Source organism: Pseudopipra pipra, chromosome 2 (assembly GCF_036250125.1).
Source record: "Pseudopipra pipra isolate bDixPip1 chromosome 2, bDixPip1.hap1, whole genome shotgun sequence".
In the NCBI taxonomy this organism is placed as follows: domain Eukaryota; kingdom Metazoa; phylum Chordata; class Aves; order Passeriformes; family Pipridae; genus Pseudopipra; species Pseudopipra pipra.
This window is the reverse complement of record NC_087550.1, coordinates 10,671,094-10,688,930: the sequence shown is the minus strand read 5'-3', so window position 1 is coordinate 10,688,930 and position 17,837 is coordinate 10,671,094. Positions and strand designations below refer to the sequence as shown.

The 17,837-nt window shown below is 39.4% G+C and overlaps 1 long non-coding RNA gene across 1 annotated transcript; it reads right to left on the bottom strand.

Annotated features, from left to right (window-relative positions):
- Positions 1 to 1,896: 1,896 nt before the first annotated feature.
- On the bottom strand, positions 1,897 to 10,167 carry LOC135409005 (uncharacterized). The gene is made up of 2 exons (XR_010427972.1): positions 3,205 to 10,167; positions 1,897 to 2,786 (listed from the first exon to the last, which is right to left on the bottom strand). It is a non-coding gene; the product is annotated as an uncharacterized LOC135409005 (long non-coding RNA).
- Positions 10,168 to 17,837: the final 7,670 nt, after the last annotated feature.

Genomic DNA, 17,837 nt, shown 5'->3' with positions numbered 1-17,837 from the left:
GATCTGAAAGCAGATACATTGCAAAACTGTCGAGCATCTATGATGGATACTGGTATTTCAGACCAGAATGCCAGGCGATGAATTGTATTCCTAAAAAGCATACATGACAAAGTTAAATTTAGAAGTAGAATTTGGACTAGTTGCCAAGTTTTACTGAAGGTCATTTATGCCTTTTTTTTTTTTTAAACTCATGTAGCCACTCAGAGGAAATGTGTGAACTTACCTTCAAAATATCTCAAATATTAACCATATGAGTTATACATTTGCCTTTTTCTGTCTTTTAAAAGATTATTTCTTGCATAAAACTAACATTATTCAATTTATTGCTTGCGAGTCACCTGTATGTTGCAGTATCAGGATTATTCAATAGGTTTATGCCTGTCAGAATTTTATATTAGCTCCATTATTCACTAACAGCAAAAAATAAAGCATCTTTCTAAATGAATGCTTAAGCATGTGTGTTTTCTTGTCACTTCGTTGGCTTGTCTTCTGTGCAACTTTAGTCCTTACTCTTCCACTTCAGAAATATTAAGGTGTCACATACAGAAGTGATAAGTTTAGCTACATTAAACTGTGATAGAGGGTTAACCTTGTGTGTGGGAAAAAGCAAAATATGGCTGGATGGCCAAAGATGTGATTATGTGTTCTGAAGCCTGATAAATATTGTATCATGCCATCATTTAAGAAGCTCAAGGGCTTCACAGCCTTAATTGCATTTTAATCATGGCAACTCTGTTCAATTATATACTCTGGCTTCTTCAAAAATAAAAGCACTTCAGTCTTTAAAAAGATATTGTGGTACCTCTCACCTGCAGGGCTGCTCCCCTTTTGTCTTCAGTGGTGGTTCTGGGTGCCATGAAATGCAAAACCAAAGCTTCTGCATGGGGAAAAAATGCCAACATAACTGAAAAATACAGTCAAGAATGAAACAAGAGGAAGTAATACAACAGATAATAAAATAATGAAAGACAGTGCCTTCATGAAAATGACATCTTCTCTTTAGCATGCATGTTCTGCAGAGCCAGTGGCATCTAATGCTTCCTGAGGTGCATTACACTGCACAGTGGGCACCTCATTTGAGGTTGATCCTTTGCTAACACCATTGTTGAAAAAAAGCTTTCTTATGGTTCCTTCTGTTTTGTAATTTATTTTACTGAGCTTCTCATAAACTCTGTGCTACCTCCTTGCTAAAAGAAATTAATGATTTTGACTAGGCACTTCAGTGTCAATCTACTAAAGCATTTAGAGGATTGCCTATGCCTGTCTTCTGAAACTTTTAACAGTCTCATTGCCTTTGGTGAGACTTCTCATATTATTAGAGTCACAGGCATGTTTTAGTGTTTCACTGGATTAAGTCTTTAGCCATTTTTCCTTTCTTTGCATTTATTTCTACAATGTAGCTTCTTAAATCTCTAGTTGGTCGATGATACTTCAGCATTTTATCGTGTTTTTTTGCTAGTTTTCATATTAAAAGTTCAAGATAGTTCATCTCTTTCATTCACTTCCAGAATCCACCCATGATTTTAACAAATATCTCAATTCATAGTGTATAATGAAATAAACAGCAGTGCTTTCAAAAGAAGTTAAAATTGCCTAGTGAACATAAAGTCTGGGGCAGAAAGACTTAACATTCACTTTCAGGAGCCCTTACAAACGAAAGTATTGTGTTTGTCCAGAAACACAACTTGTGCAGGAGCTGTGGGTGAAATTCTCTTTGCTTCCCGCGTGTGAGAAGTTGAGTTAGCTGGTCAAAACACTCCCTTGTGACCTTAAAATCTCTGGTGAATACTGAAGCATCAGATCAATGATATGTTATCTTTGTTTCAAAAGAACAATCCCCTGTGATCATTACTGCTGTGCTGGCTGATCTTTTTAAATTAACACAACACAAAACAATTTCACAAAATCAATTCATATTCTTGTCTCCAAAGTTCCAATTTTAAGCACAGAAACAGCGGAGTCAGAAAACGGGCATTTGCAGGAAAATGGTGCCTTATATTTCCCAAACAATATGTCTGTTGTGGGTTGACCTGGCTGGATGGCAGGTACTCACCAAAGCTGCTCTATCACTCCCCTCCTCCTGGGAAGGGATGAGAAAGTATAACTAAAAGTTCATGGGTTGGGATAAGGGCAGGGAGAGATCACTCACCAATTACCATCAGGGGCAAAACAGACTCAGCTTGGGGAAATTGGTTTGATTTATTGCCAATCAAATTAGAGTAGGAAATAATCTTAAAACACATTCCCCCCCACCCCTCCCTCTTCCCAGGCTCAATTTCATTCTCATTTTCTCCACCTCCTTCTCCCCAGTGGTGCAGGTGGATGGGGAATGGGGGCTGAAGGCAGTTCATCACACCTTGTCTCTTCCACTCCTTTCTCCCTGTGGGGAGGACTCCTCACACTCTCCCCCTGCTCCAGTGTGGGGTCCCTCCCACAGGAAACAGTCCTCCCCAAGCTTCTCCAATGTGAATCCTTCCCATGGGCCACAGTTCTTCATGAACTGTTCCAGTGTGGGTCCTTCCCATGGGGTGCAATCCTTCAGGAATAAGCTGCTCCAGCGTGGGTCCCCTGCAGGGTCACAAGTCCTGCCAGCAAACCTGCTCCAGTGTGGGCTCCTCTCTCCACAGGCCCCTGCCAGGAGCCTGCTCCAGTGTGGGTTTCCCATGGAGTCACAGTCTCCTCCAGGCACCCTCCTGCTCCAAGGTGGGGTCCTTCACAGGCTGCAGGTGGATCTCTGCTCCCCCGTGGACCTCAGCGGGCTGCAGGGGCACAGTTTGCACCCTGGGCTGCAGGGGAATCTCAGCTTTGGCACCTGGAGCACCTCCTGCCTCTCCTTCTTGGCTGACTGGGGTGTCTGCAGGGCTGTTCCTCTCACATATTCTCACTCCTCTCTCTGGCTGTCACTGCACATGACCACTGTCACTGATGGGATCCCCCTTGGCCAGTGGTGAGTCCGTCCTGGAGCCGTCTGGCATTGGCTCTGTTGGACATGCAGGAAGCTTCCAGCAGCTTCCAGCAGAAGCCACCCCCGCTACCTGAACCTTGCCATGCAAACCCAATACACCTTCCATTATCTCTTGGTGCTTTTCAAATAAATGACTTCATGTAAGTCACAACTTTTAGGGGGATTTGAAGGTTATTGCATTCCATTCGTTTCCAAGTAGATTGGATACTAAAAATAAAAAGTAATGACTCAGAGCTTACCTTTCCTGAATCTGGAGCTGAAATGGTAAATATTTAATAAGGGAAACTTTCTTCCCCAAAGTTTTGTTCTTCTTTGCGTTTCTCTGCAATAAAAAGCAAAATTAGCTTCCAAGTACATTGCTGTCCAGGTACCACATTCATGGATAATCATGTTTCCATAATATAGATGCACGAAAAAAGCATGTGAGGATTTTTACTGATGATAATACCCCCGCTAAAGACAGTGAGAAAATAATTGAAGAGGTATTTTTCACTATTGAAAAAATCACCCAGATATACAACCTTTCACTTCATGCAACGCAATGGCTAAATGGAGTGAAAAAGCCTGTCACCACATACTTTACTGTCTTGGTATCACTGGAACATCTGCAAACTTGATGTACATATGTGTATTATGCAGATTACAGTGGATATTGAAAAAATATGCATAATATATATATATAGAATTACCATTCATATACTTGAGAGCAGTGGGCACAGAGCAGCATTTGTCCTTTAGCCTGCTTTCAGACAGGGAAAAAAGACAAAGGCATAAGCCTTTCTTTGCAAGGTCTGAATAGCTGAATATAATTTGTTTCTAATTCCAATTGTTAAAAGACATTTAGCTAGAAGAAAAAACCTATTAGGAAGAAACAGATGATGCTTCGTGCTTAACCAAGTGAACAAAAGAATCTTTTTACCATCATCCCAAGGAGACGCTGGAGCTCCTTCAGAAAATATCTCTCAGAATAGCACAATATCTTTGGCTCAAGGTAAGAGATAAATAAGGGTGTGCCAGCAGGGAAAAATGTGAATAGGGAGTACAAGGGAGGAAGTAGGAATAAAATTGCCAAGCTGGATATTTCAGTTCTCTCTCCAGTCATCTTCCCACACTGTCAGATCCACACAGGCCTCGGCTCAGATCCTCGGTCTCCGAATGATTTCAAAGACGCTTTTTTTTTTTTCCCTTAAGATGGGAAAATAATAATTTGTAGAAACTAGCTGGCATAGAAACAGCAAGTCTCCACAAATCTTTATCGATCCTAACAGCTCCCTGCCAAAAGCAAATGCACATACTGTGGGCACCACAAGTCCAAAGGAATTCTTAAAACAACTCACATACAGGGAATAGCAAGGGTATTCTCTAAGCCTCACCTCTCCACTGGGAGCTAACATGAGCTGGGTTGAGGGTAATCTCGATTCAGCAGCCCCTGGGGCTCAGATTACCTACCCTGCTTCTCACCTGGCCTTCCCATGGCAGCACAGGTGCGAGGTGGAGCCTTGGAATGGAAAGTGTGCTCGGATTGCTTGGTAAACACACAAAGCTCAGAGGCCCAGGGTGCCCATCGTGTGCTAATCCAGCTTGCTGCTCTCAACAAAATCAAGAAAACCAAAGCGTACCTTGAACATCCTGGCTGCAATATAAACTGATTTTCCCTTTTGCTCCGTGACTACTGTAAGAAGACGTTATCATTATCCTTTTGCTCTGCAAAGTACAAGAAAATGCTTTCTGCTGGGAGCATTAAGACAGAGATTTCTATCTTTTGAAAAGCAGCTGACAGAGTACATCAGTAGCAAAAGACACAGCACAGTCCACATATATGTTTACATGGCCACCATGTGACATATTGAAGATGGTTTTGAATTAACTCAGGTAGCTACTGCTGAGTGACTGCTGAAGGCACCATGAAGATCAGCGCGGTGCAAAACTCACTTTGGCGTCTGGTTTGATAACCAGAGATAGCTATGTTCAGCTCCTGAAGCTGAATTCCCAGGGTAACCTACTTTAAATCTATCTTAAGAACATCTGTACTCACCTACAGTTCATGTATCTTAGAGGTATGTTATGGATGATGCCACAGCTATTCTTTAGATTTTTAATTTTTTCCCCTATAGCATGCTAGAACTGGGATTGTAATGATCTGCTCTGGTTCAGACCTGTTCTAAACAGGCAAATTTTCCTCCAGGATTAGATTTTAGTTTAAAATCTACAACAGATAGACAACCCACGAAGTTCACGAAGAGATCTGGATTTCCTTAAAGCTCACATATGATCGAACAGTTCAGAGATTATCTCTAGTTCAAATCGAGGGGTATTTCCTAGAAAATTCTTGTACCTGAAAAATGCAATTTCTCAATAACTTGCACTGCAAGCATTCTTTATATTTAGCTTTCCAAACCTTGGTAAGGTGAAACAAACATGAAAAAACTCTTCATAAAGAAATAAAACGTAAATTTTTTCTTAAAAATACATTTGCACCACGACACTCCGGTTGCCTTGGGAAGGCTGAGTGGATGAAAGCTGCTATTTTTAATTAGCTGGTTGCTTTTACAGGAAGGAAAAGGAGATGTTTACATGCTTTACTTTTCTGACATGTGTTTCTCTGCATTTTGGGGAGGGCAAGAAGAAGCTTAGAGAGTGTTAGAAGGACCCAAGAGGAGCAGTCTTAATAGAGCAGTTATAGCTTCATTTTACCCATCAAATGGTGCCAGCCTAGGTTATATCTGTTGGATCTGAATTCCTTGGCTAGGAATCTAACATTTAATTTCTTTAATCTCTCCCATGACAGGGTAATGATGTTACCAAACCCTTTCAAACCTTGTGAACTACTCACAACAATATTATTAGTGTTATTACTTTTACTCTTCCTTACAAAAAAATGGGTGATTTGGGAGTCCAGGCATGAAAGTCAAAGTGTCAGAGGTACTCAGGGGTACTGCTATCTCTTTCCTTCTGCAGGCTCAACAGCCACTCCTTGAGCTGAATAGAAGACTGGGTTTTGTATTCCCAGACTGAAAATTTTCAATGGTGCTAATTAAATAGTGTGCATGGCTCCAGGTTACAGCAAGTCACATATCGCTCATAGTCTGTTGGTGGTGGTTGTTTTTATTGTTTAGCTGTTTGAAATTCTGTGTGTGTAAGACAGATGCAACAATTTTTGGAAGGCCCTTCTGCATCAGCAGTCGTTCTTACCACTTTACCTCCTCAAGAAAGCAATGCCCTGTCTTGTTATATCCTTGTGCAAAATCAGAGCAAAAAGGCAAAATTACTTTTGTGAAATTGCGCCACAGAACAAGGAGAGAACACAATCCCGCCTCCCTCCCAGCAGCTTCCCACTTGCCCTGTCTTCTGGACCAACTTGAGAACAAGTTGGGTGACTACACTCCCGCTGAAGTGCGTTTGTGTTGTCTTGTCAAGAATTTAATTTCCCAACATCACATGCTACCAGCACAAGCGTGTCATTGCAATTTAGCAAGCATTTTGTTGGTGTGTTCTATATCTCATTAAAGGCTCATCTCCTTAGCCAATACCATATGCTACTCATCTGTAGCAAAGCTTTTAAATGTAATGAAAAAGGTATAATCACAATCGAGGAAGCAACCGTCGACCAGCAACCTACAGATATCCCGATGCCTGAAAGAAACAACGCTGCAAGAACAATCCTTTTAAAAGTTCTGGCATCACTGTGTGACAGGAAAATAGTATTGGGAGTGGAGGTGCTCCTCAGTCATTCCTGAGCTGCTCGGTGCCATTACAGGATTCTCAGATCGCCAGACAATGCTGTGTCAAAGCATAGGGCAAAAAACAGTTTAATTTTTTCAACCGAAAAGGAAGTTACGCCATACTGGACAACTTCTGTTTTCAAAAATACTAATTAAAGTTAAAATATTCTGAAGACGTTTTGAGAATATTGAGCCACCATCTTAAACCTGTTGATGGTGGGTTTTTTTCTCCCGGATTTTTATTGCTTTTGAGTCACGATAGGAATTTTAACTTTTTTTTCTTACCATAGGTAAATGCATGGATGTTTTTTTAAAGCATGATACCTTTAAAGAAATAATATTTTAGTCATTAAAAATTATATTTAATCATTATAAAACAAAAATAAAAGACCTGGCTGTGGTTAGAAGCACAGTGACAGGACCAGGGAGGATGGGAGCACTTGCTCTAGGGAAGAGAGGAGCTGGGCAAGGGCTGTGAGCAAGAGGAATCCTATGTGCCTGCAGTTGCCTTCCCTACCCATGACAAATAAGCCCAGACAGGGTTTTTATAAGCAGTGTTGGTGCTGATAGGTCACCAATAGGAACTGTGACAAATAGAATTTGTCACACATGCACAGGTGTCTGTCACCTTGCTGACAGGGGCACTAATTCTGTCCCAGACACTGGTTTGAGAGTCCATGGTGGCTACAGACACCTAACCTAAAAGTCAAATTTTCATGGGTCACTCTCAAACGGGAGGTCAAATCAAACAGAGGTAACTTTTATCCCTGCAGGATTAACAACAGCTTCTTGAAGCCATTATCCTGACTCCAGTCCATCTCTAATTAAATCTAAATTAAATTTCGCCAAGCAGAATTACCAGGGCCTGGTTTTTAGAGTCTCTCATAAATCCAGCTTCCTGATGGTGACTCTCTATTTACTGGAGACAAAGATCCACTGAAGAACAAATAATTTTGGCCTTTCTGGGTGTATCAACTCACATCACAAGACTTAAGCTGGTAAATTTCTCCATATAAGTAGTATAATGCACATTTGCATTTAGGCACACATTTTAATTATACAGTCCATAAAACATATCTGGAACTAAATCAGAGTTCTCAATGTGAGAAAATAGCCATATATTCAAAATCTAAACTTTTCTATGTTTCTTTGGTGGACAGCTTCTTTAAAGTACTTTCTTTCCATAGATCTTCCCCTCTCCAAGCTCTATAAATGTGCTAATGGTTGCTTTATTAGTGGTTGCCTTGGTCTCACTGAAGTTCTTTCTTTCTTTCTGTGAGCATAATTTATCCTATGCATGCCTTCCATCTGGAAAAAAATTGGACTGAACTAGATGGACCTTTATAAAAGAGCACAACTTAATGTTAAGTTTTAATTAATCAGTCTTATTCATTCATTATTTTTTATCCTAAGAGGCTCTAAATCATAGTCTGTTTCTGCCTGAATGTACATAGATTACTGCCTTATTTTATCTTTATATTTATATATTCACTTTGAACGAACTTAGATGAAGCTTAAAAAGTTTCTGAGGATCACCTATAAATTATTTTCCATATGCCCCTTTCCTTCCATCTGTAAACACTGAATGAATAAAATAATTTTGTGAATCGAGCCCTCTAATTTTCAGTAGCAAAACCAATTACCATTTCATTAATCATTGACAACCAATTAGTATTGTGAAAACAAAATGGCTGCATTCTTATGAAAATACCACTTTCTCTGTAAAATTTAGAAGATGACTGATAATTTTATGTGCCTCACCTTCTGAATGCCCAGCTTAGACCTGGAAGGCCCAGAGCACCAGATGGAAAACAAGATTGTCTAGGTGTTGTGGACAGTTCTGTCTAATTTGTGCCTTGTGTTGTGTTGAGGTGTATGGTGATGCTTCCAGTTCCTGCCACAATAAAAGGTCACTTCCCTGCTCTGCTTATAATTATCAGCCTTCCTTCTGGTCTGTTTAAAGCATCTGCCTGTGCTTTGTCCAGCCTGTCGAGTAGTCTGAAGTCCTTAAGCAATCCTGCCTATTAATGCTTAACAGTTATTCTGGATTTATTACCTAAAATGGCTAAGGAATTTATATTCCAGATGTTTACACAAAGCTGTTTCCTGTGAATGATGCTACCGACAAAAAAAGGACTGAATTAATTCCACACATCTTTCATAAACAGCAAGAAATTGATTCTTAAATAAAGATGCTTACATCTGCCTCTTGCTCCAGATGGTGCAATTTAGCTGCCTATGTTACTCATGGGTTGGTTTTGGTTTTGAACAAACACTTAACCCAGCGGTTGTCACGTGAAGAATTCTCCATTTCTCACAACTGAAACCTAAACTGCATTGCTGCTTTAATTCTCAGAGCTTCATGTCTCACAGGTCAAAAGTACAAGGAAAAAAAAAAATCTTTTTAATATTTCAGCACATCAGCCACACTTGTAAAACTGCCTGATACTGTACCCTCCTGTTACCAGCAAAAATTCAGGCAGCAAACTTAATCTAAAATTCCTGTGAGGTCTGACAGTAGGACAGACTTTGAAACACCTTTTTTTTTTTTTTTTTTTCCCCTTTTCTGCCACATCAACTGGTCATTGAGTTTACATTTATGGTCCAGCCCCTGGGAACATCAGTTCCAGCTTACAGCAAATCCTTCAACATATCCAGCAATGCTGTGTCCTTGCCCTAAAATCTGCCCAGGAGGAGGCAGTGAGCAGGCTGGAGCTCTGTGCCAAGACAGGTGCTGGATTCTGGTTTTCTAGTTGAGAACCACAGTGCAATGGTGCAGCTTCTCCTGGGAAAACTAGAAAAAACCCAGTATGTGTGGGATGTCCTGTAGGAATGTAAAAACCACAGAATATGTAGTTTGACAAGGTCCTAGCAAAGTTATGGCCCAGATCCACCCTATGACTGGATTTTACAGAGATTTTTGGATGAAATTCACCTCTCTGCTGGCATAATAAGCAAGACTGACTGAGATATCCCTCTGCTATTCGATGCTGTAACTGCAATTTTTGCCTTGAAGCTTTATTACCAAAAATCAGATTTTGAAACAATACTAAATTTTAAAAAGTTATAGAAATATTTTACTTTCATTTTGTAAAATCATAGTCTTATGAAATCAAATCCTTAGACTGATTCTAAAACTTACAGTGGTCTTGGGACTTTCTTAATAAAATCAATATATATTTTGAATTAACCCCTTCAGATCAGAAACACATTACTAGCTAAATTAAAAATAGAGTAAATGAATGCTTTTCCAATTATTATGTTAAGAAAATGATTGAAAATCTCTGGTTTAAGAAGCTTGGGGAAAAACAAACACTACTGCTTTCCACTACTTAAATGTAATACTTAGATCTACTTAACTGAATTTTACTTGTGGAATAATTTTGAAGGCAGAAATAGTTTGAAATATAAAATTTAAATGAAGAAAATTTTTTATTTATGATTTCTTTGTATCTTTCTTTAATATTGAGGGTTTGGATTTTTTTTTTAATTGCTTTTGTCTGTTTTGTGGTTTTGTTTGTTTTTTGTGGGTTTTTGTTTTGTTTTTTAAATTAAGATAAGAAAAACACTTGAAATAGCTTAAATCTGATTTGATGTACTATTTCTTTACCTAAGATGATAGGTACCTTCATTATGAAACTTTCTTGAAGATAAAGATCTCTATATTCTCATGTGTCCAGGAAAAATAGCATGATGAAGAGGGTATCCACAGCTATCTAATCTTCTGAGTGTGTGCTGAGCACCCAGAGGTTTTTATTTTAGTGGACATTATCTGGATTTTGATCTGATAGTAACTGAAGTTACTGATATAGCTGTTTCAAACAGGAGTAGGCCCACGAGCAGAGCTGATACCTGAAGAATATCCACGTAAAAGTCATGTCATTAGAGGCAACCAGAGAGCAGGAGATTTGGGGTCACATCTTAGGCCTAGATGATCAAAACTTAGGTGTATTTTAAGCAATTTTCCTACAGATAAAACATCTAACCAGAACTACTGAAATGTTTTAGTGAAAATCCAGTAATTCTTTGGGCTGGTATCTCTTAGTATCTTTTTTCCACCTTCTATAGGTAATTGGCTGTAGGACTGTACTTTTGGGAATGGAGAATTAGCACTGCTGTGGGTGTGAAATGGCAGGTAAGAGCACCCCACATCAGCTCAGAGGCTCCAGTCAACTGCACAAGAGCCCTTCTTGGAAAAGGGGCCTGGGTCTCACTGGGAAGTAATCCACAGCTCGCACTGGGGAGGTTTGCAAAATTCTTTGCTGTGGGCAGCATTTTAACTCACTGACACTGACAGACACCTGTGCCCATGTGCCTCGGATAATAAACTCAGAATCCCTAAACCCAAGTCTAATAGTCTCTTCAAAACCAGCTTAAGCTAAAATTGTGCTTTCCCTGGGCTCTTTATGCAGCTAATAAAGAAATGCAGGCTGAATTGCCTTCTGGAGAAATATAAGGCATGAGCTGCTTCCTAACAGTTCTCTTGCTGCATATGCTACAATTCAGAAAATTTGACTCCCAAATTCTGTTCTCAACTAGGCATCTAAACACAGGCTGAGGGAATTGTAGCCACATCTCATGTTGAATTCAGGTTTTAGCAAGTAACTGAATAATATTCTACTGTTAACCTTCAGGCTGTTAAGAGTCCTCTACTACTTGGCATCTGTTATTAGGGGGACTTTCATTAGTATGATGATCCACAACAACCAGTGCAGAATTAAAGGTGGGAAATTGCCACCGTTTTGTGAGATTGAGGAGTCACATCACCAAAACAAAACTACATTTAGCAAAACACTACCCTACTTGGTTCAGTATGTGCACGCAACACCAAGATATCATTTGCTTGATATACAGTTTTTATAAATCTGTTAAGCTATTGCTAAGCTGTCAGCTCAGACTGTTTCCTCTAGAGCTCAAAGATCCATGACTGAAAATTATGGGGGTTTTGACCCTATATTTTCCAACACACTTTGACAGTGGGTCTCAACCATTTTTCCTTCTGATGCACTTTAGTCCCTTTTATAGTCAGTGAATGATTATCTGAAGGTACTGTGCAGTACCAAAATCTTCCCAGATACAAATAGCCAATTATAAAATGCAACTCAAGGTTGAATAAATTCTTTACTGACCCCGTAGGTGAAAAAGTGATGGCCAGAGGTGGGGGTTTCATTATCCACATCATTATCACAGCTCATATGACTCCCATGCTAATGCCCAGCAATTAGTCTGCTCAGATTTTCTATGAGAAATTTTCTGTATGAACCTAACAAACTATATCCTGATCACTTTGTTCCAGCTTTCCCAGACAGAGACATAAACCCTCTGAGTGACCATATATCTATCGATTATGAGCTTGGACAGACTTAACACCCACACAATAATAAGAATGTCCAAATAAGCATTAGGATCCAAGGCAGATCAAGCATGCAGCAATTGTACCTATCAGCCTCATTAGCTACCCCTGACCATCCTTCATGCTTCACAGAAGTGCTTTCTGCATTTTAAAATATTGTTAATGGGGAAAAAACGTGTTTGGGATCTCAAATTATTGCTTCTGTGTAATGTTTTTCTAATGTGTTTCCATGAGCATTGGAACAAGCTGTTCATATATAATTTGGGCTGCCCTTCTAAACCATCAGACCCACTCCTAAACAGCACAACGCTGTACCAGGTATGTCTTACACAAAATAAAAAGTGCAACAGAGAAATGCCTAGAGATAACAACTTTTAGAAGTTTTATAAGTTGCACTGTTTGTCTTCCTCCACCAGAGGATGCCTTCCATTTATTCTTGCCTCCCCCCACCATGGAATTCCCACCATTACCATCCCTTCCAAGATTCCATATGTGAAAAAGATGAGTACTTCCCTGTAGTCCTTGTGCTTTGATAACTGAGGAGTCTTCAGGGGCAGAGTTTGTCTCTGTTGTCCATGAGCCTGTTTGAGAGTGCAAATGGAAAATGACCCTTATAACTGACCAAGAGACAGCAATCACTCCAAAATTCCAATGTTTTGACACTTAGCTTTTCATCACACTAAAATAAGAAGCAAACTTATCAAGAAAATGATACAAAATAGTGTGTGTGTGTGTATTGAAATACTTTCTTTCTTGTTTTAGGAAGTATTCATTAAGACAACAGATCCTGCCACGTACTGGTCAGCATACTGTGTCCCAGGATGTACAAAAGTAGCATGCAGAGAGATGGTTTTACTTTGTTGTTGTTATTTTATACACACACACACACATATATATAAAATACATACATTTATTTATGAGTGCACATGTGTGTGTATCTCTCTCTCTCTCTCTCTCTCTCTCTCTCTCTCTATATATATATATATATATATATATATATATCTCCCCAGGAACATTTTTACCAGATCAAGAACTTGTAAATCTCAGGCCTCTGCAGTAGTTGCCAGGCTACAGATCACCAGAGTCCTTAACTTTCACTGTACCCATTTCAGCTCCTGCAAAACAATATACTGTAACAACGTGAAGGGGAACATTTTTCAACAAAATTTCAGCTACCTTTAACAGAATAGCTTCTGTATCTTTCTAGATATTGCCATAGAATACGAGAGCCTAAATACAATAGAAAGTGTTTCTGACATTACAAGACCATAAACAGGACAGTGCAGCATGAAGAATGATGCCCTAAACCAGAAATCAGACTATTATTTTAGGTATTATACATGAAAGTATCCCTTCTGGTCTACCTCCATTTGTAAAAATGAACCATTTCAATGCCTGCTTTCAACCTGTGATCCTGCCTTTGTGCCTATTTGAAGAGGTATAATTTGGCAGGTCCTTTAAACTGGGATCCTGACTGGCCGTGCTTTATGGCTGCTCCCTTCAAGAGGCAGCTCCAAAAGGAAGAGAAGAGAGGAGCCTGTCAGTGAAATACAGTTATGGCTAGATCTGGGATACTCTGTGATATAAGTTACTGAAAAATGAAAACAATCTCACAGAATATCATTGAGCACAGCAAATGAGCCATGAGAGATTTGGTAGGTAGAGTGAAAGGTAATACACCACTATAATAACTCCAACAGCTTAAGGACAGCCTGTGAACTGAAAGTACATAACAGCTTTAGTAAACACAAGTTTGGATGTCAGGAGAGGTCTAAACTGCAGTCCTTTGAAACAAAGGCATGCTTCATCTTTTATTAAAAGTTTGATCTCCAGCAGCAGACTTCAACTTTCAGAACTGTTCCTGATGGTGAAAATAAAAAAAAAAATGAATTACTTTACACATTCATAGAAGCCAACACCCCTCCCCCAGTTTTCCTCTTTCATTGTTGCTCAGTATCTTTGACTATCAAAAACATCAGGATGCCTTCTGCTTGAGAAAGACTCACTATTGACTAGTTGTCTTTACTTAATGCCTACCACATGTATACAGCAAGAGAAAAAGGTTCACTTAAAGAGAAACAATATCATGCCCCACTCCACTGTGCTGTGTCTCCAATGACTAAACTGAATACTGACACATACTCCGAGGTTCATCTTTTTGTAAAATGCTGAGGGCAAGCACCATTTTTTTCCACAGATACTGTATATTGCCTTTTTCCTCTCTTTTTCCCACTAACAAGCAGAAGACACCCTGGGAAAATGTTCTAATTCTGAATACCAGAAGTCAATGAAGTAATTTCAAATTTATTTCAGAACTAGAAAAGGATAAAGGAGGACTACACACCATCTGAAAAGGAGGACGTGCACTGTCAACATCACCCCCCCCCAAAATAAGTCAGTTTTGAAAAAGTACTTGCAAACAAATAACTGCATATTACTTGCTGGACTAGTGGTTACTAGTGGTGTTCCTAGTCTGCTACCCCTACTCCAAGCGCAGAAAAAAGTAAAACTAAAACATTTTCTAAAGCTCTGTTATAAATTAGGAGCTTTCAGACAGCTTAGAAGGGCTTGTTTGCAGAAACTCATCTCTCATAAAAGGCTTGTTGCAGCTCTAGGGAGGAGTAAAATAGCTGCTGATGACATTCAAATCATGATCTGTCTTCTCAGTCATTAATTTTAAATATGATTCATACTCCATTATGCTCTGGAAACCAAAGAAATTATCCTTTATTGTGTCTAGCCATTTTTCATCACTATGTACTCATAATGACCAATTTTACTCTTCCCTTCTGGTATGTGCTCGAAAATGTGCAAAAATTAACCCCGATATTTACATTTGCCTCTAATTCAGCTTCATAAGGTTTTCACAGTGTAAATACATATTTATACAATATAACAGGATTATTAGCATCCAACATCTATAAACAACATTAGCCTTTAAATTGCTTAAATATTAGGGTTCATAAATTAGAAACAAGTCTGGGTCAAACCTAGGGGAACAAGCACTATTGAGCTTTTTCCTAGTTAAGCACAAATACATATAAAAATATACATTTGAGTGGCTGTCTAAACCTGTGTGCATTTTAATAATCCCAGAAGTGAAGTCATATAATGGATGGGTTTGTCATCCTCCTTTGCAATATGAGTGAATTTTTAGTCTTGGTTTGATTTGGGTGGTTTTGTTTTTTTTTTTTTTGGAAAGATAGATCACAGACAGTGATTCTGAATTAAGTTTTCAAAAATCCAAATGCAATTCTTTGTTTCAGCTACGTGACTTTGGACAAAGCACTTACTCTGTGACTCAAAATGCCACCCATAAAAAGGAGGTTTTCATTATGCATTTCCAAACAAAATAGATGTGCTGCATAAAGCTGAGGCACCACTTTCTTCACGTTTAAGAGACAAGGTACATGCTGTGCATTCTCCTGCCTTCACCCAAGTCGAGGCAAAGTTCTTCCTCAAGACCCTGTATAAGAGGTGACACTACTCTGCTGTAACTCTCATTAATCTTTATTCACAGGGTGCATGGTAGTGGAATACTGTTTTTAATGTGCCTCTCTCTCTTCCCTGTCCCAAATTCACAGAGGAACCACAACTGGGAAGCACAACTCTCTGTCACCACAGTATTACTCAAATAAATAATGAAATAAGATCACTGAGTTAAGTCTCACAGCACACAGTCTAGTTTGATAACTATCTGATGGATTAGGATGGAGAACTAAATAATACTTATATTCACTACTCATTAAATAGCAGTTGAATAAAAGCAGTAGGCAAGGCATGACATGTAGCATCCTCAAAGACAATGTAATTTTCATTCCCACCTGTCCAGCATAAGAGTTCATGGGTATCAGAGCTTGAGTCAATTGTTTACTATGTTTATTAAAAAAAAAAAAGAAAAAAAAAGGCAAGCCTCATCACTTTTAAAGTAATAGTGATGAGCGGTGGTCATAACAAAGCTTATAAACTCCTGGATTGTTTTCCAGAGTAAGGAGAACAAGGAGTTATCCCGACCAGTGAAGAAGGATAGTAAATGATATTATGCAGCTCATACAGCTTGTCACACGTGAAGCAAATTCCCCACCTCCCATGAGTACAAGCTTCAAAGAGCACATTTTCACTTAATCACTAAGATTCAATGTTAAATTAGGTTATTGATGGATTGCAAGTAAATGTGAGATTTGAAGTGGAAAAGCCAGCAGCATCTGCAAAACCTTGAAAGTACTACAAGAAAAAAGGGACGAAATGTGGGGTGTCTGTGTCAAGGTGTTGGCAGCATGGGGGGGCTGCTCCTCTGTGAGAAAAGTTTAGGGGTTACCCTGTCCTGGGCACAGCCAGACCCACGATGGATCTGTCATGGGACACAGCTGAGTCCATCAGCCAGACTGGTGGCACTGCTGGGAAAGCACAGTAAAGAAAGAGGAGAAAATGCTAGATAGAGAGAAAAGGGAACAAAAATGGTGTGAGAAACAGCCCCGTGAGCCCCAAGGCGAGAGAAGGAGGAGGTGCTCCAGGAGCAGCCTGCGGAGCAGATCAACACGCTGCAACCATGGAGGACCCTGTGGTGGAGCAGGTGGGTGTGAACCAAAGGAACTGTGGCCTGAAGGAACTGAAGCAGGTTTATCCTGGAAAATTGCAGGCTGTGAGAAGGACCCATGCTGGAGCTGGGGAAAACAGAAGGAGCAGCAGAGAGGAGCTCTTATGAATCCACTGCAACACCCATTCCCCATCCCTCTTCCATGGCTCAGTAGGAGAAAGCAGAGCAGCAGAGAATGAAGTGCCTGGGAATAAGGGGTGGGGCAGGTATTTTTGTTGTTGTCTTTATTTCTGACCATCCAAATCCAACTTAATTGGCAAAAAAAAAAATAAATAAAAAATTCCCCAAGCTGAGTCTGTTTTACCTGTGGCCAATTGATGGATGGTCCGTTCTTACCCTGACCCATGAGCTTTGCCACTCTTCCTTCTCCCCCTGTCCTGCTGAGAGGGGGAAGTGAGAGAGTGGCTGGGTGGGTGTTTGTCCCTTAACCAAGGTCAGTCCATCACAACAGACAACTAACTTTCAAAATTGATCCTGTGTAAAGTCCTGAAAGATCTACACAAATTCTGAATGTGAAGGATACACAGAACACTAACACCTATAGGATCAGGTGAGGGAGCTCATGAAAAAAAGGTAGGAATTCTTAGAATCATTACAAAGGTTATTTAATTAGCCTGTTCTCTATTCAGCTTTTCCAAAATGTATTTGACAAGATCCCTCATTGGTAATAAAGTGATTCTAAGTCATTAATTGGTTCAAAGTTTCATTGCCAAGAGAAAGAGATAATAAGACTAAGAAGATGTACTCAAGAGAGAAAGATGTTGCTGGCACTGTGGAAAAAGCAGTTCTGACAGCATGACATTTGGCATAATTTATAAATTTTCACTCTTAAGTTCAAAATTACTCAATAAAGCAAGTTGTTTCATAATTCAGTTTAAATTTCATCAGTACTTCAAAATTGATGAATTTTGTCGTTTAACCATTATACCATTTATTTTGAAAAACAGAAAACAAACTCCTGAAATAGTCATTTTGAAGCAAAACTAAATTATAATTTCATTCCAAGAATGTTTCCATGCTATTGACATTTTTCTCCCTAATTTTCCTCCCATGTATGTGTTTGTTCCATCACAAATCTACTTAAATTCAATAAGCATGCCACACCCTTTCATCCAAGTTTAGTTAAGTCTAGGCAATTGCAGTTCTTCTAACAATAAATTTAAGAACAGAAGGCTACTGTATGAGGCTGCAAGTTTGTTA